This window comes from Lepidothrix coronata, unplaced genomic scaffold (genome assembly GCF_001604755.1).
Source record: "Lepidothrix coronata isolate B3197 unplaced genomic scaffold, Lepidothrix_coronata-1.0 Scaffold226, whole genome shotgun sequence".
NCBI classification, from domain to species: Eukaryota; Metazoa; Chordata; class Aves; order Passeriformes; family Pipridae; genus Lepidothrix; species Lepidothrix coronata.
This window is the reverse complement of record NW_016690406.1, coordinates 252,676-276,520: the sequence shown is the minus strand read 5'-3', so window position 1 is coordinate 276,520 and position 23,845 is coordinate 252,676. Positions and strand designations below refer to the sequence as shown.

Genomic DNA, 23,845 nt, shown 5'->3' with positions numbered 1-23,845 from the left:
ATCATTACACATGCCTCACTTATGGCCATACATAGTACAGAATCAATTAAGGATGGAGCCATCTGGGATGAAGTTCATCTAAGGATGAAGAGGAGAATGAACAGGGTGTGCAACAGAGCAGAGCTGGCATTTGAGCACTGCCGAAAGAGAGCTAAGCTTTTGTGGAGACAGTGTTGCTCATAAAACCTTTGCTGCTTAACAGAAGATGTTGATTTCATTGCCAATTCATAATTCAGATCAGATGATGAAGGATTTCCTGAGGTTCGCAAGCCCTGTTAACGATGGGGGGCCCAGCTCAGACTAACCCTGGAGCTGTTACAGTGAAAACATGCTGTATACAAGGTTTTGTTCAACTTCAGCACCAACCCTGAAGGCACTGAAGACTCACCTGAGTTTTGCTTTGGGCTACTAAACTCAAGGAGACTTTAGGAGAAAAGACTGGCTAAGCTCAAGCCAGCACCTTTCATCAGCAGTCCTCAGAGTAGTTTACAAAGGGATTTCCTATTTTATGAGGGCAAAACTGGTACAGTGAGGAGGAAAGCCTCGTTCAAGAGCATTTAGCATAGCAGCAGCAGAGCAGGGAAGAACTTGGGTTACTTGTGGTCTAGGCCACCATACTTCTCACTAGACACAACATCTGAAGAAAATGAATATTACAAATTAGTAGTTTCAAATTAGTGGAGTTTCATACAACTCTAATCAGCAGCCACAGACACACCAGTCCCCCACAAACATCTCCTCCTGCTCAGTCACATAAGTTTATTCACTGGATGTGGATGAAAAGAAATCCTTCATTAACTGGAATGACTTGTGTCAACCTTTAGCCCTTTAAAAGACTGACTAATTTTAGATTTTTTGTGGTTAAATATATTCGTAAACTATTAAAACAGTCTCCTGGTACATGGAAAACATATGGTTTCAACAATGTTATTCCTTCATGAAGGCCTGTTTCTTCAAAGTTTCCTTTAGTTATACACTAAGCTTGTTTTTTGTTCAGAATGCTTACTTTTATAACTGTTTTTTCTCCTTTCCACAGCTATTTACTGGAGTGATATATATGTGCATGAGTATACATATATATATAAAACATATACTCTTATTGATTGAAGATGTAACGATATGGTTAATACATTAAAAAACAGGGAAGAAGACAGCCTTTCGAGACCTAAGCATAAATTCAGAAAGAATCTCTACATTTTATTGAGGCTACAGTCTACTAATGAAGAATTGTTTCCTCATCACTCCCAAAATATTAAGCTATAGTTGCTCTCATTTATAACTATTTTCCCTGGGACTATTTTCCACGTCAGACTGTAATCACCATTTTTGGGTAGCTCTACAGCCACCCTGCATTTACCTGCCTTCTCTGATCCCAGCATACCTTCATTGCTACGATCTCAAGTTAGTTTGTGAACTTGAAAGAAACTGTGTTTATCTTGGGTATCTTGCTTGGCAATGGAGACTGCTGTTGGGTAAGCAGTTAATCTTAACCTTGTTTTGCACTTTATAGTTGAAAGGGAGAAGTACAGCAAAGAAGACTAGGCTAGTGTTAAGTGGGAAACAGTGATCCTCAACCAATGTTTGGAGCAGAATGTAAAACTCCATGAATTCCATCAGTCTTTGGTGGAGAAAAATTAAGGAGGCAAATTTTCAGCAGCCAGGTGGGCTACACTGAGCATCATTCGTTTGTTTCTGAAAGAACAGCAGGTCTGGCCTAACACCAGGTCTGAATAAATGAGAAGTGGACAAGAACAATACTGGTTATATGTGAGCAGTAGGGTTGCTTTAAAGAAATTGAGAACCATGTCTCTAGGAAACACTGCTAGACCTATAGTTGCAAGTTAGGGAAAGCAACTGAGAGAAATGAGTAAGCAGGATGGAGCAGTAACAGAATTGGAAAAGGCATGGTGATGGAAGTGCAGGATGTAAGTTGAGTACTGTATTCTATTGCTAGATGAGAAAAAGCAAAAGCCAAACAAGTCCATATATTCATGTCAGATATTAGCTGCATTGCTTAATGAACTTCTGTGACATGCTCAAATACTATGAGTGCAGAATGATAATCTATAAAATAGAATTGAAAACTATTTCAGGCTTGGGTTTTCTTCCTTGCATTTTACTGTTCTTTAGATTGAATTTCTTTTTTTCTGTGTGAATTTATGCTGCAAGGTTGGGACCGACTGATGTGTATGCATCTTGCTTGTACAAAGAAATCTAAACTATTGCTCATGCAAAAGACTGGATGCAACTCAAGAGTTCAGAAGGAAACACTTATCCGTGGAATTGAAATGAATAAATCAATAGATTTATGGCTCAAACAGTCTACCCAAGTAGCACGGTTTTACTTCCTTAGTAATGTAAGCTGCAGAATTTCACTGGGTTATGTCTGCATTCAATCCATAAGGCAAGAACTTCTTCAAATCGTGAAAACAGAAGGAAAAAAATAGATAAGAGAGAGATCAGGGAAATGAGAGCTTGACCTGTCATGGGAAAATAACTGTCAGTTAAGAAGAGGCAATGAAGGGAGAGCAACACTTGAAAGAATAGGTACCTCCACACTGAGTGGAGGTACTTGCAAAAGATCTAATAGATCTGTAAATCAAATGCAGAGAAAACAGCACTAGGACAGCAAGGGAGTAAGGAAAAATAAAGATGGATTCCTTTTATGCCTAAGAATGACCAAGGACATAGTAATTACAATACATACTTTTTAGGTGAGCACATCTGAACTATCATGCTTGAATTTTGACCCCTTGCTTGATATAAAACTAAGTTTCAAAAAGAGAAAAAGGAAAAATGAAGTTGGCCTGCAGAAGGGATGTTGGAAGAAGTGCTGCTTCCTTTATTTGTCCATGAAGGTTTTTTGCCACTTGTGCTAGAACAGCGTGAAGGACAATTATTTCAAGTGTAATGAAATGAGTGCCCCAGTGTGAACACTTCCCAACAGGAGATCCATAACGCCTTGACAAACTGTAATGCCAGAACACTCTGCTATCACTGCTCTGTCCGGATACTGCCCTCAAATATTTGAGACATTCCTGGAATTAATAAATAAATGCTGACTTGGCCTGGTTGGTTGCTGCCTGGTATCCCTGGCTGGCACTGCCTTACAATGGATGGCATTGTTATGTTGCAGCAATTCTTTTGCTTTTCTTCTTAAATTTCCAGTGCCAGCAAGAGGAAGACTGATTAATTTCAACTAATGTGACTCTTGAAGCAAGATATGACTCATTTATGGGAACTTTTGTTGGATGCTTAGTCTATCAAACCATGCATACTTTAGATTATTTGGCTCTGTAGAGGATATGATCAGGCAGACAACCATTTTGATTGAACTCAGGTACACATTATTTTTGTACTGAAAAGCTGGACATGAACAAAAGTTATAGTGCAGCCTCACCTAAAGTCCATGACCAAGCCTTTCTGTGCTCTCTGGAAAGAGCTGCATAGTACAATATGTTTAACTTCTCAGAAAATGACAAAAAGCAAGTAAAAAGGACAAAAAATGTTTGTCAGTCCCAAGTCAGCGAAGCTGTAGTACTCAGAATTTGCTTTATGCAATATACATAAATGTCAGGTCACAATGCAAAACCTGGAAAAGGAAAAGAGAATATTTTCTCCTGTTACGTTTTCGCACCATGAAGCAGCCCATAACACATCACTTAACTTTGGGCTCCTTGCTGGACGAAACAGAATAATGTATTTCAAACCTTTCTTTAATGAATAAAAACTAAATGTAATACTACAGATATTGTCTCTACTTTTTAAAGCTCACTGATAGAGAGTGAAGTTTCAGGGAAAGTGCATCAGAATGCCTTTGGAAAACACCGGTCTAGGATCATCATGTTTGCTTTTCTATCCGTGTATTTCTATGACTAGCTTTCATTTGCAAAAATGCTTCTAAATGTTACTTAGTCAAGACTCACAATGGCTGAAACAGTGGCACAGGGCTGCTGTGATCTACTCAAGGCCACAGAAGGAAAACATTGTCAGAGACAACACTGTTAGAAACCAGGATTAGCAGAAAACTTTCTTATATCTGAAACATGCTTTCATTATCATAGAAATAACTGCTCAGATCACCCATACTTCTTTAAGACAAATGCAGTCCTGATCCTATTATTTAAAAGTGTCTGGAAAGAGCAAGTTTGCAAAGTGGATATATGTAACATGCACGGTCCTTTTACAGGGAAGACAGAAGGACTGCTATGGGTATTCCAATTACCTTCAAGCCTTCACTACTAAGCCATTTGAATCGAAACTGCTAAATATAGAGCTTCCTTCGGGTGCATGTAGGTACACCTGAATACTTTCATGTATTTATACATAAACTATATATATAATACATCTACATATACAATATAAAGTGACTAACGAACAATTCATTGGCATGGTAGCAGCACTGCACACTTGGGACTTGCAAACAACTAGAAAGCATTGAAGCAGCGCTCCTGCTGTCTGGGCAGGAAGAATAGCAATTATATGCCCTCCTCTCACATCAATATCTTAACAGTCTCACTAGCAGTCTAGTCCCATATAGTGCTCAGAGGAACCCATATAGGGTTTCTTTGAGAGAACTATTCTTTTCCATCTCCTGGCGAGACAGTTAAGTTGCCCCTATCAAAGAGTTCAAGCAGGAATGATGTGTGTGTAGGTAAGAGGAACTGTACTACGACCTGAAGCTGAACCAAGAGGCTCTGGGTTCTTGATTCATATGTTTGTGGGTTCTGCTACCATGTCACAGGAGAATTTTGTGTTTCCACTTACCTATTTATTAGAAAAGGAATGAAAATAATTACCCATAGTACTTGGGAGACTCAAAGTCTTGATAGGTGTACATGTACCTTCGTGTCATGCATAAAGTCTCCTGAATGACACAGAGATATATGGGGGCAAATGCTCCACTTAGCCCTGTCCTCCCTCCCCAATGGAGGTCAAAAGCATTCATCTACAAGAAAAGGTATAAAACCAAAGCAAGCCTCCTGTCATACCTTCCCAGAATATTCTCCTTCCCTTCAGTGATTTAGCTGAGATACCAAGTCATTTGGAAATAAAGGGTAAGAAAAAAAATTTAAACACTCTGGAAATAGGGAAGATTTCCCTGCATTAACACTTATGCTGTGTTAAGTCTGATCACTGTCTGAGTTAAAGGTCCATTTCAATCAATCAATATCGGCTCAGGGAAAACCCAACTGGAAAGCTCAAATCATAAATGAAGAAGACCAGCTATCATTTTTTTAAACACATCCAAGCGTGGCAATATTGGATAGTGTTCAACTCGCTTATTGTAGCCATCTGTAAAGTCTGCATTTATCCAGGTACCCTTTCTAACCAGTGGATAGAGACAGGCACCTATAAAGAGGAATCTGTCCTATCATAACAGGACTGTCAAAAGAGGGGAATAATTCACACTCTGGAAGGGCTCATTTATCTTAACTTGTTTTAGAGAAAAATCTAAAATCCTGACTTTCAGGTTTCCAAAGTTAAGCAGGAAGGATTTTTACCCTTAGCTGCAACTTTGACTCTGCCAGCTCACAAAATAGTGGTGAGTTAGACCCAAATGCTGGATTTCTGAACTTCAGAGCTTGGAGGAAGTTTAAATCCCAACTCACACCAAACTTGTCAGACTTTTCCTGTATGCACATGCTCCTCTTTTCCTGCAGGGGAGGTGTGTTGTGGGAACTCCTCTGCTGTAAACTGGTACTCTTTTTTTCCTTCTCATGTGATGACGGTCTCAGTACACAGATGAGAAGACCAAAACATTTGGGTTCCCTTCCTCTGTATCTACAAAAAGGATTTATGTATGAATCCCATTAATATTAGCAGAAGTATTGTGAAGAAATCTGCACTAAGAAGAGAACATGACCCTAAGTTTAAAAAAAAGTCAAAGTTCAGACATCTGGGGATCCCTGTCACAAAGACAAACAAAGTAGTAAGGAATGCAGCACAATTTATTTGCTGAACAACAGGACATCTAGCCTGATAAACTCAAGTTGCCTTGATTCAGAAGCAGAAACTATAACAAGTTAAACACTTGCAAGGTGGTTTCGCTTTCTTTTATCATTTGTTTGGATATTCAAAAAAAAGAAACTGGAATAATGGACACTAATAATGTTCATACAGAAGGGAAAGTAACCCAATTCCCTTCATTGTTTTAAGTACAACAGAGAGTAATGCTATTCCCATTAGAAGAAATGGATCATGAAGCTACTTTTCAGTTTGTCCAATCTCTGCTGTACTCAAAAGAAAGGTACAGAGAGGATCCCTAAGCATACTTTCCTGTTTTTCTCATTCCACCTGGAAAAGAAGGACGAGCCTGTGCACAAGGTACTCCCAGTACATCCAAAGGCACTGCCTGTGGGGTTCTGCAGTGAATTGTCTGCCTACAGGGAAACCTTAGGAAAAGCTTTTAACAGATTCCTGCAAGAAGAATTAAATAGTTCTTCAGAGAAGAGATGGAAGGAGAAAAAAAATATCTTTCCATACCCAGCACCTGCTCCAGCCTCATATAACTGGATGATTATAGCATTCCTGTCTTAAATCATTCTCAAAAGGGGACCAAGTTTAAACTTTACAAACCTCAAACCCTAATTTAACCAAATAAAATACCACTCAACCCCACTGAATGCTTTATATGAATTTTAAATAAAGGAGGTAAGTTCTTCTTGAGTGAGGCATCATATTTATTTTGACTTTAGACCTAGCTCAAATCCTGCAACTCTATGAATAAGAAAGAAAGAAAAATAAGAGTATTTTAAGTGCATTTGCCAGATTCCAAACTGGGTAAATACAATTTGCTCATTTCAGTCCATTTTGCAGTTTCAACAGTCTAACTTCTCCCTCTCTATTTTAGGTTAGTAATGCACTTGTTTCTTATTCCAAAAGGAGGTCTTGTTTTTTTGAAGTAGACGATAAGATTCCTGTGCAGTTTCTTTAAAAATTTAAAACACTGATTATGAAAACATGCACTCACATATTCTTAGCTTACAGCTGGTTAGCTATTCCCCTGAATTTTTAGTCCTACAGGACTAGTCACACACTTCAATAGTAAGCAGTTATAAGTATTCACAAGAGTTTATAAGTTCCATCAGAATTTTTTCAGGTAAACAAACCTACCAAAATTCAAAATACTAATACCAGAGTTTATATTACTGCTCTGAAAATATAACAAATATATAACATAAAATGCATATATAAGGTAAATATTGCAATATTTACAAATGCAGTTCCCAGCAGAACTGAGATATCCCAAAACCAGTGACATTCTCAAATTCCAGAAGAAACAAATCTTTCTGAGCCATATATATTGCAAATTGCAGTACACATCATGTAATTTTTATAATTCTTATTGGTAGCTTGTCATGTTGTTAGTACTTTTTACATCAAAAAAGTACTATTGATCAGAACATCTGTTTTTATATTATATCCTTTTTAAACAAGAACACAGACTGTTTTCAATAGTACTCAGCTCAGAGGTACCTGCATAGGCAGCCCAGACTGGGGCATACAGGTGTTACTGGAAGCATTCCTACTTAGATAAATGGGTTTTGATGTAGGCTTATTGGGAAAGTTCCTGGAGCTGTAACAATAATTGCACTGAAGCCAATGAAAGTTCTGAGTGTGCCATTACATGAGAAAGAAATAGGTCCACATGGGCTTGTACAAATTAGAAACAGTCTAAACGGGCTGCAAACCTCCAGCTGATACCTTAATTTGGATTTTTAAACTAGAAATTCCTTCATCTGCTTTTCATATAGCAACATCTTTGTTTTGTCCTGCCTTTCAGTCAGAAATCTGGTCACATACATGGTCAAGACCAGAAACATAAAAATTCAGCATTAAAATCTGAAGCACTACTTGCTTCTTTCTTGGGCAAAACTCCCTCTGAGATCTATAAGAGAGTATGGGCTAAAAAAAGCTGCTGAGAATTTATCTTACTCGAATAACAGGTGACATATTATGACATGGTCCTGTGACAGTCCGCCCAAACTGGAAGAACTGACATACAAAAGGATTTCTTCCATGACCTGCCAAATGCACTTTGACCTCATTTTAGTAATTTCCTTAGGTCTTTTGCTGGAATTCAAAACAGTTCCAAAGTCCATTGTCAAAAATGCAGCCACCTTACAGTGCTTCATTTTTAAATCTCAGGAAGACATCCATGTACCTAAACTGTTCTCCTAACTCTGCCAAATACTTTGCCCAGTAAAATGATACAAAAGGACTGATTGACAGGTTAGGCACTGCATTTTACTGCTGAAATTATGTATTTCTAAACATCCATAAATAATATTAAGACTAACTTAAAACCAGGGCACATTACTTATTTTGTTTTCTTTAAGAAAATATATAGTTCACAGAAATTACTGTATATCCCAACAAGCTCTTAAAGTAGGCATTCTCTCCAAAGTTACACAGTAAGAATGTCACAATATTTTGTTGATGTGTATGTTGCACTTTACATTAGATGTTACACAAAGAGTCCAGGCTAGAAAACATTTATGTGGATAGTGGATCACAAAAAAAAATTACAAAAGCAACAGAAAATCATATGTAAAACAAATAATTCATCTGCTACTGGATGAATAGATTAAGTGCAGTTCTGGAGATGAGAATGATGTCTAATCTGCAAAGGGAAAAGGCCTGAAGTAAACAGAAAACTTCCACATCTTAATTTCTCTGTATCAGAGTGATCTATTAGGCTATGGAAAAGAATTTCTGGGAACAAAGTATCTCTACATTGTGAAGAAAATTCTCTAGAATAAGATAGTAGGGTTTCCACTGTTTTTCTCTTTGTACCTTTCCTGTACACAGTTAAAAGCAAGCCTACCAGGACCTGGAAGCTATGTTACCTGAAGAAAAATTCCATGCAGAAAAAAAAATCATAGAATTATTTAAACTGGAAAAGACTTTAAAATCATTGAGTTCAACCATTAACCCAGCACTGCCAAGTTCACTACTAAACCATGTCCCCAAGTGTCACATACACATGTCTTTTAAATACATCCAGGGATGGTAACTCCATCACTTCCCTGGGCAGCCTGTTCCAGGGCTTGACAGCCCTTTCAGTGGAGAAATTTTTCCTAATATCCAATCTAAACCTCCCTTGGTGCAACTTGAGGCCATTTCTTGTCCTGCTGCTTGTTAACTGGGAGGAGAAGCTGATCCCCATCTTGCCATAACCTCCCTTCAGGCTATTGTAGAGAGCGATAAATTCTCTCCTGAGCCTCCTTTTCTCGAGGCTAAACACCCCCAGCTCCCTCAGCCACTCCTTGTAAGACACATGCTCCAGACCCTTCACCAGCTCCACTGACCTTCTCTGGAGACCCTCCAGCACCTCAAAGTTTTTGTTGTATTGAGGGGCCCAAAACTGAACACAGGATTTGAGGTGTAGCCTCACCAATGCCGTGTACAGGGAGAGAATCGCTTCCCTGGTCCTGCTGGTCGTGCTATTGCTGACACAAGCCAGGAAGCTCTTGGCATTCTTGGCCACTTGGGCAAACTGCTGGCTCATATTTGGCTGCTGTCAACCAGCACCCCCACATCCTTTTATGCCAGGCAGTTTTCCAGCCACCTCCAGCCTGTAGCACTGCATGGGGTTGTTGTGACCCAAGTGCAGGACCTGGCACCTGGGCTTGTTGAACCTCATACAATTGGTCTCAGCCCACTGATCCAGCCTGTCCAGATCCCTCTGTAGAGCCTTCTTGCCTTCTTACCTTCCAGCAGATCAACATTCCTTGCCCTATTCGGTGTTGTCTGCAAACTGACCGAGGGCACACTTGATTGTCGATGAAGATAAACAGGTCTGGACCCAATACTGAGCCCTGGGGAATCCCACTAGTGACTGACCACCAGCTGGATTTAACTCCATTCCCCAACACTCTCTGGGACAGGCAATCCAGACAGTTCTTTATCCAATGAACAGTGCACCTGTCCAGGTCAGGACAGTCTCTCCAGGAAAATGCTGTAGGAAACGGTGTAAAGGCTAAATTTACTAAAGTCCAGGTAAACAACATCCATAGTCCTTCCCTCATCCACTAGGCGGGTCACCCTGTCATAGAAAGCGATCAGGTTGGTCGAGCAGGACCTGCCTTTCCTAAACCCATGCTGGTTGGGTCTGATACCCCAATTGTCCTGCACATGCCACGTGGTGGTACTCAAGATGATTTGGTTCCATCCATAACCTTCCCCTGCACTGAGGTCAGACTGACAGACCTGTAGTCTCCTTCCAGCCCTTCCTCTAGATGGGTATCACACTGGCCAGTCTCCAGTCATTTGGGATCTCCCCTCTCAGGGGACAGCAGCCAGGGCTGCTGATACATGATGAAAAGTGGCTCGGTGAGCACTTCAGCCAGTACACCCACTCAGTACACTTGGGTGGATTTCATCTGGCCCACAGACGTATGTGTGTCTAAGTGGTGTAGCAGCTCACTAACTACATTTCTCCTTGGATTATGAGAGCTTCATTCTGCTCACCATCCCTGTCTTCCAGCTCATGGGCTGGGTATCCAAGGAACAACTGGTCTTACCATTAAAGACTAAGGCAAAGCTCTAACACTGCACACAGTCAGCCAAACAAGGATTCTTTGCTCCCATGGAATCAGCATCCTTTCCAACATAATCTAGAAACCTGAATCACTGTTTGCTGTTACCTTACACCCATTTATATGTGCAGCTGTCATCTGTTTGCTCAGTAGACAGGGCAATGAGAAGAGACCCGAAAATCCAATACATACAATACAAATCTATTAATCCTATCCTCAAATCAGTGCCAGGTTCATGAATTGGTGTACCACCTTCTGAAAATACAAGCATTCCTGAGAGAAATACCACCTTTCTTTGGAAATCCTAATGTTATAAATACGACCTTACAATAAAAAGCTCACAGCCCTTTTCAGGGCAGTACTATTCTGACCTCCTCCTTTACATAAGCAGAAATAGTCCTGGGGGGGCTGTCACAAGTACTACCTCACATCAGACTCTATCAAGTAAAAAGAAATATAATAAGGACCTTGTGAATGTTCCCCAGCAAATAAAAAGAAGACATACCCAGTGAAGCCATGCTCTCCTGAACCCTAGGTTTCATGCTTAGTCTGAAAATTCCATTGCAACCTCTGGATAAATACAGGATCTGAATGATGATGATTGTGAATGCTGATCTTGTGGAAGTAACTACTACTGACTTTTGAGATCCTTAACACCAGATCTGGAGCAAAACAGTCAAGAGTTTCGTTCTACATGTTGCCCGATTAGTGTGCAACGCCAGGAGTTCTCATCGTGTCCATCAGCTGCACTCACGAGCCACAGAAGGAAAAAACCTCCAGCAACAGTCAGAAGCCCACAGAGCATAAGCAAAACCTGTGTTTCGGAAAAGTAGGCCTCACTGAATCTGGAAAGCATTACCATATCTTGCTTTCCTGTGTAGGAAGCTCTTCACCTCCATTTTAAGCAAGACACAGCAAACAAAACTCTATTTTGTCTCCTCTAACATGGCAGCATGTGACAGTCCGAGTGTTTGCTTGTCTCTCCTCAGAGTAGACGCTGCAAATTAGACATGCCTATAAGGGAGAAGAGTGGCTGAGATACGTTCTGGGGGTGACCAACAGAAGATGTGAGTTTGCTCCTGCACCACGTCACCCCCTTGGTCTGATGAAAGCCTCCACACCTCCCCTCCCTCCCCTCTCCTTTAATCTCTGCATGCTGCTATGCGGAAGGTGCCAACTCGAGAACAGACAGTTCTGAAAAGAAGGCAATTAAAAAAAAAAAGCACACTACTTTAGAAATTTAAACAACAAGCCCTGTGATCAAAATAATTCATAAAGGGAAGGATTTTATGAAGTCATTTCACGAGCACACAATGCCTTTCTTTTTTTTGCTTTGTTTTTTAAATAAATCCGTCAGTACACATGCCAAGGCAACACATCTGAATACAATATCAGTAGACACACCCTGAATCCCTGTGCCTGTGCTCTCCCAAGTTACAGCAAAAGCTGAAAGTTGGGCTTTTTGCCTGAATTTTAACAATTATCAATTTATTTCTTTTCATTTGGGTGTGTTAGTTAAAACCTCTTTCTTCCCTTCGCTGTCTCTTTCTCCTCTTTTATGAGCACTTCTTTTTCTCCTCCCTTCACCAAAAAAAAAAATCTGAAAAATGGATCTTTCTCTTACTGACGGTGTGTTTCTTTAAAAAAAAACACGTAAAGAGATCTAACTTCTAATGAATCCCTCTGGCATAAGGAAGCCTGTTCTAATCTCTCTTTATAGGGCTTGAGTGATAGTTTTGCTCAACCAGTATTGACAGGGCCGTCCTGTTTCTCAGGCTTTCATTTTCCCTGAGTTGGAAAAAGGATACAGTGCATTTTCACATTCTCCAAGTCTGCAGTTGTTTTTATATAAGAAGCAATTTGCTTGGGTCACATCAGGTCAAATGGGAAGCCTGCCCAGCTCTTGGTTTTAAAGGAAAAACATACAGAAAGACACAAAAACACAGCAGTTTCCTTCATTAAATTCCACTCTACCTGCCATGGGCTTGCAGCCACAATGGAATTTCCCACCCTGGCTGACCATAGCTAAACTTCTCTTTTTTTTCCCCTTTCAATAAAAAGTCTTATTAGTTTTCTTTCAAGTGAACTTTGAGGTAAGGGTTATTAAAGTCAAAGCAATTGTCCATTTTAATAAATAAATAAATTAATAAAGCCTTCACAGGACTGGGGCCAAATGCCGAAGTCTTTATTGAAGCCCAGATTCTGATCTTTGTTACAATGCTGTAAGTCAAAAGCAACTCTTCTAAAGTTGTTGGAGTTGTGCCTGGGTAAAAGATCAGGATCTTGCCTCAGTTTTTAACTCATTTCTCACTCAGGGAAAACCTCAGCTGACTTCAGTATGAGTTTGCCTGAGTTAAGACTGCCTGTGAAGCACAGCATGAAGCCTGTCTCTGCAATGTGTTAGGCATTCTGCTGAGCTCTTCCAAACTCGCAGTGGCTTCAACACTTAAAAGGAATGGCACCCAAATAACTGCCTTTCTTATTACTTAGTAATTGTAAAAGTTACCAGAACTAGGAAAACTTTCTCCCAAGGAAAAGGAAAGCAGCCATAATCCCTTCACAGCCTCCCAAACAATCAGTAAAACCTGAGGTGAAATTCTACCCTGAACTGCAGGAAGAAGATGCTGAGGAGGTGACTCAGTGTGAACACTTTTAAGAACAATAGATCACGAAGATGCTTCACTGATTTCAATATAGCCCTTAGGAGAACCGTAGCTGTTTGCTTTGCTTTGATTATGATTTAATTGTACACACAGGCAACAGGGAAAAAGAGAGAGAAAAAAAAGATACATCCTGAACCAGAGGTGAGACTGTTTCTTCTAAGATGCTAAAAAGGTGTCTAATTCAAATTTGAATCCATTTAACTATCAAAGCATTTGTACCTGGCCTCTCTCTGCTGAGCACCCAGTTCTTCCCACTGCTTTGCTACTAGTTTGCATTTAACTGCAAATGCTATAATTAAGTTTGCAGAACAGTTTGCATTCAGACTGTTTGCCCATAACTTTCTGCGAAGCTCTCCTTTTGGGCTGAAAGACTGGCCTCAAATCATGCAAACTATAAGGCAGATTGGGGGCAGGTGGAACGGAAGAAGTGGAGGATCTGCTCAGCCTTGACAGGCCACCACAAGTGGGTGGCCCCCTCCCTTTCTCACAGTTTTCTCCACTCCGAAAAGCCGTTCAGCCTTCTTTTTTCTTACAATAAATTAAAAAAAAAAAAAAAAAAAGGAAGATGAAGTAAAAAAAGAACAGTTGGCTCAGTGCCCCGTATCCTCTGTTTTCCAGACACTCATGTGTGAAACAATGGCAGTTTTGCCTGAATCAGGGCTGAGGATTGCTGAACTTGGCCTTTGAATGATTTTTTGGACTTACTATCGTGACTTTCATCCAGAGATCACAAAGGAGTTTGCACTATTTATCACACCGGGAAGACTTTTGAAGCAGTTTGAGCCATATGAGAGCAGAGTCACTTCTTCCCTTGCAGTCTCCTTCCCCTGGCAGCCTAAGAAACAAATGAGTTTTTAAAAATTTCATATACCCTCTTCAATTTCAAAGGCTGGCTAGTAAGATACTGCAAAGTTCTCTATTTTGTTTTCCTACGGTCAGATGGTTCTTTTCTTTTTCTTTTCTCCCTGCTCTCTCTGGTTTTTCTAGTTGATTCATCTATTATCCCTCTTTATGTAATTAAATTTCTCTACTCAATGTGTCATTATGCTCAGGCTGTATTGTGTTCTGTCACCTCCAATTCCTTTCCTTCGGAAACTCCACATCCCAATTCCTCTTTAAAGTTGCTTGCTGAAGCATTTGTCCTTTCAGCATCCCCATACGTTTATAAACTGGAGATTAGTTCACTTTGTCTGACTTCCAAAGCTGTTTGCTGCTTGAGACCATTTCATGAGCTTGTCTATTCATGTGGATAAACAAAAAAAAAAAAAAATCAACTATAATATGAATAAGGAAGAAGAAACAGCAGTTGCATGGAACAAACACCAGTGAGGGTGAAATTAGTAACAGTCACAGTTTTCACCAGTGTTGCCCCGCCTGAACTATTTTACTTTGGCAGATCTTTATACAGTAGGATTTCACAAGTTAAAAGGATGATATACTTTTTTAGTAGAACCAAGTGATGCACCATAATGTTTAGCTCATGATTCCAGCATTTCTATACTGAAGAGTCCCTAAACCCACAAACTTCTGTCTAGATGATTAATCTGAATACTCTGCAGTTCCCCAGAGCAGTCCATTATTTCCCACAAAGCCTTTAAAACTTTCTACTAAATTCAGGATTTTGAAGCAATGTCTGCCTAACAGATGTGCTTTCTCTGAAACTTTTAGTTATACCTCAAAACAAGAGTCCTTTCAACTACTTAAATTCAAGTCAATGGCTAAACTCCTATTGATTAAGAAGATGTACTCAACTCTTGAAACAGGGAACTGGGCCGAGGGGCAGACACTTTGTATGTAACATCAGAATAAATACAGAAATTCCAGTCTCCAGATGTATTCCTGAAATTGTTTTCATTATTTGCAGTTTAAAAATATGGCAGAAGGGCAAAAAAAAAAAAAGAGTGTTCAAATGGTTTACACAAGAAATGATGCCTGAAGTTAAATGTAGCCCAATAAGCTACCATGAGCAGCAGAAGACCTGCAAGATGGTCTCCTTTCCCTTGAGGATGGGGCTTTGAGCACCCTGATCTAGTGGAAGGTGTCCCTGTCCATGACAGGGAAGTTAGAACTAGATGATCTTTAAGGACCGTTTCAACCCAAACCATTCTGTGCTTCTGTGGTAAGATGTGACAATTATGGCAGCCTCCACAGCACATTTCCACTCCTCTGAAATGATCTCACCCAATTTGCAAGACATCACACACCCCATTTCTCTGCTTTAATCGCCATGGACCTGCATTTCTTCTCACAGAGATGCTGAAACCTTCCTGGCTTCAGGGTCTACACTCACAATCTGAAAGACTCAGAGGAAAACTGGATCATCTCTGTGCAACCACAAATGGTACCAAGTGGACAGAGGTGAGAACCAGAGCATTTTACTTATCTGGTGCAAACCTCTACATAGTAAATGGCTCATCACAGAGCTATTGGAGAAGGAACATGGAGACCAGGTGTACCAATGAAGTCTTAAAGAAACATTTGCCAGCAGAGCTTCAGTTCTGGTCAGGGAAACTTAGCAGCCTTAAGCACCACAACCGACTAAATAAATGTCTTATAATTTTATAAATGACAGCAGAAATGACTGCAATTATGCTTATTAGCAGATAAAAATGTCTCTAAAGGATTGGATTGGGGGGGGCTTATACAGCAAAACAGGAAACAGGCTCATTGAACACATCTGTGGTGCATGGTTAATCTAAGCCGAAGCCTTGTGAACGTTCATTTTCCATGCCAAGCATGATCAGTATAAGACATGATTATAGTCTATCAGTTCTAGGGGTTATAGCTTGAACCACTATAGAAAACTAGCTTAAAATTATAATCATGTTAAGATATTACATGTATTTTCTTAAAGATCTGCTTAGCAATTTCATATTTTGACTGCTTCAACAATATTCCCAGAATCAAGCCTTTAAAATTGACTACTTCATTATTTGTGTTGCTTAGGATTTTTCTGAAGGCAGAGTAGAAAAAAAGTTTCAAAGATGTTACAAGTTCTCTATAGCCTGCTTGTGCTGGATACAGTTTGATTGAAATTCCACGTAATTTATGATTTTTACAGCCCTCAAGAGTGGTAAGCATGGGAAAGATAAAGTCAGAGATATTAATCAATTGTAACTCAATTATCTGGATATTTAGGATAAACCCATGGACCCAGAAAGAACATATTTATTTCCATATATCTGGGATTTCAGATTTCTTATTTTCTTAAATTGCAGATAATTTAATAACTAAAGTACCTAATTGATAAAGTAACTGGCAGAAGTAAAAAATCACTAACAATAAGTTAACCACCAACAAACCAAATATTTACCCTTTTAATTCTCTTAGATCAGGAGCAACTAACCTTCCTGCCTTTAAAGCCATGCACCACACCTAATCTCTACACAGTTGAAAGCCACAAGACACATTCCACAGACGAAGAAAGATATGAGTTACGGGACCTCCAAAAGCAATTCACAAGTTGGAGATCACAAACTCTCTCCAGGATCCCGCTGTTTTACTGCACAACTGGGCTGAGCTGAGCTTGCAGCTGGGACGCCGAGTGAGTTGCTAATATTGGCCTCCCTGGTCCTCACAGTGAGGGACGGAAATGATTCAGCGGTGCCCTGTGCCAGCTCGGCCCTGCTGCGCATCATACATCATCCCTCCTCAGCCCTGCATTGAACTTAGAGTGCTCACACGCCTGAGGACAGCTAAATACTAAAATTTTTTGCTATCACTGTGAGGAGACCTGTAGATTCAAGGTCTGTGGGTCTATACTGCTTGCTGTGCTGAAGGGTAGATAAACCTGGACCAGCTTCAGGCAAGTAGAAATAAGCCTCATAGGGGTCTTTAACAGCGGAACTCAATTAGCTGCCTAATAGGAATATTTGAGGATTTTTATAAAAACCCAAAAAATTTCACTGGAGGGTTGACTTTGTAAGATAGGTGAGGATACCAGGACTTCTAATTTAAATTTTATTGATCACCACTACTAAAATACTTAGATTTTTGTTCACATTTCAAAACCTGTGAAAATCATTCTTTTCATTAATTTATTATTATTATCATTATTTTCCCAAAATGTGCAATTCCTGCATCAAAAAGAACTAACTGGGTACTATGTTTGAGATGCTAAAGCTGTATGAATTCTCTAGAAATATTCAGCATTCACTTGCTCAGAATGGCAAGTTTCAATGAGATTTTCCTTGCTTTAATTGGTTTGAGCTAGCTCTTTGGCATTGTCTTATAAATAATAGAAGCTACACACTGCACTTTTATAACATCATTCATCTAAGGATCTCATAACTTAATTAAGAGGGACACTGTCAGGTTAAAAATCATATATTTTTCATTAAGTAATTTCCTTATCTATGTTACTAATAACATTTTAGGCTATTAAGCTGAAACAAATTCTTAAAATCTAATTTAACATCTACTACTAGCATGTATATATTATATATATACACACAGCTGGTTTACTCTCTGGGATATTAAAACAAATGTCCTGGCTTTACTCTTGTTTCAAGTTGGTTTCATTTACAGATTTTCATGTGTGAACAATGTTCTTCCTTGGGACTGGTATAAACACTCCACAAGAACATTTAAATGCAAACAAAAAGCTGTACTAACATCTAAGAAAATAAAACATATGTTTTTGTTAATATAAGACTTGCAAGGATTCAACAATAAAACTTTAATTTTGGAGAAAACTGCCTAACATAGTGTGGTGGTTATTTTAACTTTTTCTAATGGGAAGGTGACAAGTACTACTTCTGTATTGCTTAATTACAGGAGACCAAAATCTGTTTGCTGTGAGGGAATATATCATTAATAATTTCATTCCACTACATTTGAGCCTTTTCAGATATCCAGAAATGTGCTGTTACTTCACGGGGGCTTAAAGGAGAGGTTTGCTTTTGATGGGAGAAGCTAGCTGTGAGGAAAGTTAGCATAATGAAGTTTCTACCTGTCAGAGTTTAGCTAAACTAAGTTGTTGAAGTCTACGTGGCACTTCCATAACAGGCGGACAGCACCTAAACCACTGCAGGGGCTCTTGGAATCTATATAAATAAAGTGTAACATCAAAAACTACAGGACACATTTTTCCAGTCTTCACTTAATGCAGGGGAAAACTAAGACACATGATCAAAGTCACACAGTGAGTTGATAATAAAACCAAAAGAAAATCCATAGCCTGCACTCGCTCCTCACTAAACTACTTAGTTTCTTCCTGACATTTCAATGTATTTTTATGAAGAACAAAAAAAGCTATTTTTTGCTTGTAGTCTTACTAGCTCATACAGCAAGCAAGATGCGGTTTTGACTTCCAGTAGGCCATTTTGCTTTGAAAAGGAGTCCTTCTCTTTTCTCCCTTCCTGAGGTTCAGTGATCAGCAAAGCAAGTGTTCACTTGCACATCCAGAGCTCCTAACACACGAGCAAAAAGGAGTCTTACATTTCATTTTGCTTTTTAATGGTCCATTGCTCAGACATCAGTCCCAGGAGACATACTGCCAACTTCTAAACTTTTTAAGCAGGTGGGGGCTGAAATGGGAAGCAGGTCACAAAGTCAACAGCAGTGAGTCTGCTCTGTCTACTGTTTAAAAAGAAAACTGCAAGAAGACTGAAAATAATAAATACAAATAATAAAACATATAGCCAAAAGGCCTCTCAAGAACTGGTGAGGAGCTATGGAGGTGTGCTAAAGCCAAGAATGGTGGTACAACCTGATATTCAGAACTAAACACAAAACTTGTGCACAAGAATCCCTTAGATGAGAAACACTAGGGTTCTTCAGCGTTAGATGAGACTCCTTCAAACTCAGCTGCAAATGCTACATGCTCAAGGTTAATCCATTTCGCAGCACAGAGACAATATGAAACTAGGCCAAGGACCACACTTCTACCACAGGAAAAATTAAAGAAACATGTTATTATTCTGCCTGAAAATGTGTTTTATACAGTAAACGTGAGCTTTCATAGGTACCCTTTTGCTGGCTGATTGCAGTAGTGGGACTTCAATGTGTATTTGTTTGCTCATAGCCAACCCTCTGATAAAACTCTCATTATTTCACATTAGCATCATCTTATGTCAGAGTCCTACACCTAAATGAGAGCCATAGTTTTCAAAAAGAGCAGGAAAATGTATCCAGGATGCTACAAAATATGGATCCCTAAAACAGGATAACATTTTTTGGTTACAGACTTTTCATGTGGCACCTGGATTCAGGATCCAGGACACAACAGCTGAGAACTCATGGCATGGGTCTGAATGGTGGCACTCCTGTGTCATCTGCCAACCAGAAAATTCCGTCATGGGCTTGGTTAAATCTTTCAAATCATTGGTGTTTTGTTTTCTTAATTGGTAATGCATGGGACTTGAGTGACAGTGCTTTAGTACTATTAAGTCTAATTATCATTATGCACATCTCAGCCAAGCTAGCCAATGACAACTACAGATAGCATAAAGCTTTTCAAAAATGTATTTGTGTCTTTATGTTGGTGTCTTAAAAGTATGAGGTCTGATTATACTCTGGTATTAATGTGTATAATTGTCTCATTAATCAGCACAGACCTTTCTCAACTATACGTATGCTTCAGCAGTGAATAAATTGTAACTGTGATGGTATTTTTCAAGTAAGACAATTTTTAAATGTCACACACACATATATGTCAGAAGATATCTGCCTTCTTCCCTGACTATTCCTAAGACCAGAATGCTGAATTTAAAAGGTAGCTTGTCTAATATAGCAAAATCAATCCTAAGAGTCAAGCACAGCTATCACCCTCAATGCCCACTTTGCCTGCTTTAAGGCTATGTTAATGCCCAGAAAGCAAATTTAATCCTGTATTTCTATGCCTAGGGGGAGTTTCTCTCAAAATTTAAAAACAAATCTCTTTTAGATCCTTCATGGATCTAAAAATACTGCTGAAGGAAAAGTAAAAAAGAAAAACCCAACACATTCAGACTTGATACAACTTAAAGTTCATATTTACTGTAATAATCAAGGAAAAACATCACAGCAAAACACTTGTACCTATTTACAAAGGAATTTAAGACTGACTTTGGGGTCTCATATCCTTTTCTCATGGATAGGCTGAGCACACAGAGAAGATTTTCACAATATAGTACTCTTAAATTACTAAAACAATTAGCCAGAGCAACCATGAGTCAATGGCCTCAACCTTTTCGACATAAAGGCTAAAAAATTCAAGTTGACCATTATCCCAAAATAATCCTGTTAGGCCACCGCATGGTGATATTTGTTACATGTGTCCAGATCAAAGGTATTGCAAAACACAGGTACAGAACTTGGTTTTTCAGAGTTGAGCATTAACAACAAAAACACCTGTTTTTTCAGTGCTGATTACACAGGAAACCAAATGAGTTTCTGTGTTCCAGTAGCTGAAAGCAAATATGATTGTATTCCACATCTTTCTCTCCTTTGCCCATTATTTCTTGGGCTCACGTATGCACTAATTCTCCCCCTCAAACATGCACTGTCTCATTTACTTCCTCCCTTGCTCTTGCATTCCTCCAACCTCTCTGTCCATAACCAGCTATCCACCCATGGTTTTACAAGGTGTTCATATTCTCCTTTCTCTCTTTAACCATTGCATGAGCCTGCAGTAGCGCTTTCTCCCCTAAGAGCCACCTTCCTGTCAGGTTGTGTGGAGCCCAGTAAGACAGTAGCTGCTGCAGAAATTCCCTGCTGGGAATGGGACACTCTAGGGTTCATGCAGAGCACTAAAATGCAGTCTTTTGGTCTGTGTTTGACTGAGATCATCATCAGACAGTATAGCCACTAATTATAACTTTGCCTTGTCCCTCACCTCTCCCTGAACCAGTTTCCTCTCTTCCCTATGAGGAGAGCTAGAGGCAGTGAAGTACATCCTTTGGGTATGTAAGGAAAGCCTCCTTCATTAAATGCTATGAAGTGCTTTGATATCCTCAGAAGCGTGGTGTTATTTAAGTGCTAATCACTCTAGTCTTCAGTATGTCCAAAACTATTTCACTTGTTACCAAAAAGCTCCGTTGTCACACATTACATTGCTGTTGTACTGAAAAATAATTAACAGCCTACATTTTGGGGTCCATTATTTGAGCTGTCTGCCTGATAGGGGAATTATCCAGAATTCCCAAGTTTTCAACAGAGAAATTAGAAAACATTAAAAAGGTAGGCCAGGGAACAGCTCTATGAAACAAGTCATAGAAAGAACGATAAAAGACACCATTCCTTCCAAACACTAAGACAAGGTAGTAGGTAAAAGTCAAGGCAATCTGATGTAACAAGCAATCTATATGATAATTTAAGAAGTAATCTTTTAGATGGAGTCCCAAAGATTATCAAACTCAAGTGTTCAGTAAACTGTTCTTAAATAGCCAGAAATCCTACAAGTTGTGAAGAACAGCACATAGCGCTCAAAACGGAAGGTGTAACACACAGCTGTACCATTTTCAATTTCAAACAACACGCAAAACGAGATGTATACAAAAGAAACAACCTCTAGCCCCTGGAGCACTAGCAAATGAGGAAATTCACTGTCTCCTCTTGATTGTTCAGAACCTCTTCAACTCTTTGCCTTTCTGGATGCAACCAACTTATCACTTTGAAGTCTAGCTAATACACTTTTAAGTCAGAGGGTCAACATCCTTGGGTGACCCCAATGAAACCAGGTGCGGTTAAAACTACATCCAAACGGACCTCAGACCTCAGTGCCCACCAGAGTATGACCTGCATCATTTCCTTATCTTCTAGAGCTCCCAGATTCAGTTAGATAACATGGGGAAAATACTTTGATTACAGAAAAACAACCACATCAAACCACCCTCCCCCACTAAAAAAACCCCAAACACCAACACAACAAACCCAATACACAAAAAAACCCTAAAGTACCAGTGATACAGAAAATCCAATAAATAAATAAACCAACCACTGAGCTTTCAAATGATACATAAGTAAGCTGAAAATTTGCACAAAATCAAATCTTTAATTGGAAGTAGAGGAGAAAATGTCTTAGCAGGCAGTACAGATATATTAAGAACCTGAACCTCAAGATCAGAATCAGCCTCTGAGGAGCAGCAGTCTGGGAAGGGGCCTCTTTCAAAGACACTTCCCTTACATTCCAAACTGGGTTTTTTAGTGGGTTTTTTTCCCTTACAGTCTCAAAGCTGTAGAAAGTCATCTTTCTTTTCTTTCCAGCTCCAACTCCTGACTTCCAACACTGCCAGCCAGGCCAGCACCCAGTGCACTCTGCCTCCAGCCACTGTGGAATTTCTCACCCTGGCACCACATGCCCAGCTGTGCTCATGGAAGTGGAAAATCTGACAGCATTGTCAAAGACACAGCTTGGGATAATTGTTCCTCATAGTTCCTCTGTCAGTGAATATTCTCATATTCTTCTCACAGGAAAGCTACTATACCTCTTATATTCCTCTGCTTGCAGCCACAGAATTCCTCTTTGCCATTAAAGCAGCAGTTAAGTATGTTATAATGTGAGAAAAGGTTTAAAAAAACTTGTGCAGATTAAAGCTAAAAACTCCGTAACTGTATCTGCTTTAATAACTTCTTTGTGCAGCATAAACATGGGAAGAAAAGGAGAAGGAAACCAAAAGGTACCTATATTTATGTAACACAGATGGGTGTCCCTCATGCCTGTAAAATCCTTATTTTATAAATACAGTATATAGATTGCACTTGTCTTAATGCCAGAAAGAGAAAATCACTATTACACTACAAACACTTAGGTGCAAATTTTAAACAAAACATAGAAAGAAAAGCCGTGCAGCAGCTCACAGTCAGGCAGATATCTGGAGCCCACACAACAGATCCCAGTATGAGGAACCATTTTCATCATAGATTCACAATTTCCACCTTGAGATCAATCAAACCTTGGTACCTATCTAACTTCTTTGGAAGGCTACTGTTACCGTTGTGCCTGAGCTCCTCTCCACCTCTAGTGCCTTCATGTCACTGCCCCTGGGAGGCAGAGCATGCTGCTTCCCCGGGGTCCTCTGGGAGAGCGGTGGCAAAGTACAAGACAGCCCAGGGCTTATGTGTTTCAGGCTGGTACACTGTTTGGTTTTCCTCTTAAGTGCATGCAACAAGTTTTGGCATTTTTTTTTTTTTTTTAGAGATGCAGAACTGAAAGAAAGATGCCAACAAAAATCCCGCTCACTCCAGCGGGACGAGGGCTGCACTTTCTAACGTCGTCCACTGATCTTCTCCACTTTTCTCTGTCCCCTTTTCCCCAATCAGTGATGTTGTACCTGATTATTTGCAAGTCATTGCTTTTCTTTTTTTTTAGAATGGTAGCCAGTGCTTAAACTGTCAAAACCAAAGTCATGACTGGAGGGACTTCTCTCCACTGCTTCCTTCTGTTCCTTTTACTACAGGTAAAGTGTCATTGTTATTTCAAGGGGAAAGGGGAATAAACAACATTCCTACTCTACTACTTGAATGACAGTTCCTCTGAGCAATTTTCCACCCTCAGATCTGTGCACACGGCTGTAAAGGCAACCCTTGCTCTGATCTCAACACTTTTAGGTGAAAGCTTATGTTAATAGAGCAAATTAAGCTACGCAGTTTCACACCACCTCTGGCTGGTTCCAGGCCAGGCCTGATCTCCCATCAGAAAAAGAGATGACTTGAAAC

At 39.6% G+C, this 23,845-nt stretch overlaps 1 protein-coding gene and 1 long non-coding RNA gene across 13 annotated transcripts in view; one reads left to right on the top strand and one right to left on the bottom strand.

Annotated features, from left to right (window-relative positions):
• The window catches only part of ZBTB20 (zinc finger and BTB domain containing 20), a 468,555-nt gene that overhangs the window by 193,387 nt on the left and 251,323 nt on the right, over positions 1-23,845 (bottom strand). The window lies entirely within an intron of this gene.
• Positions 41-6,541, top strand: LOC108506678. Its single transcript, XR_001877852.1, has 4 exons — positions 41-105; positions 4,190-4,292; positions 5,474-5,545; positions 6,307-6,541. It is a non-coding gene; the product is annotated as an uncharacterized LOC108506678 (long non-coding RNA).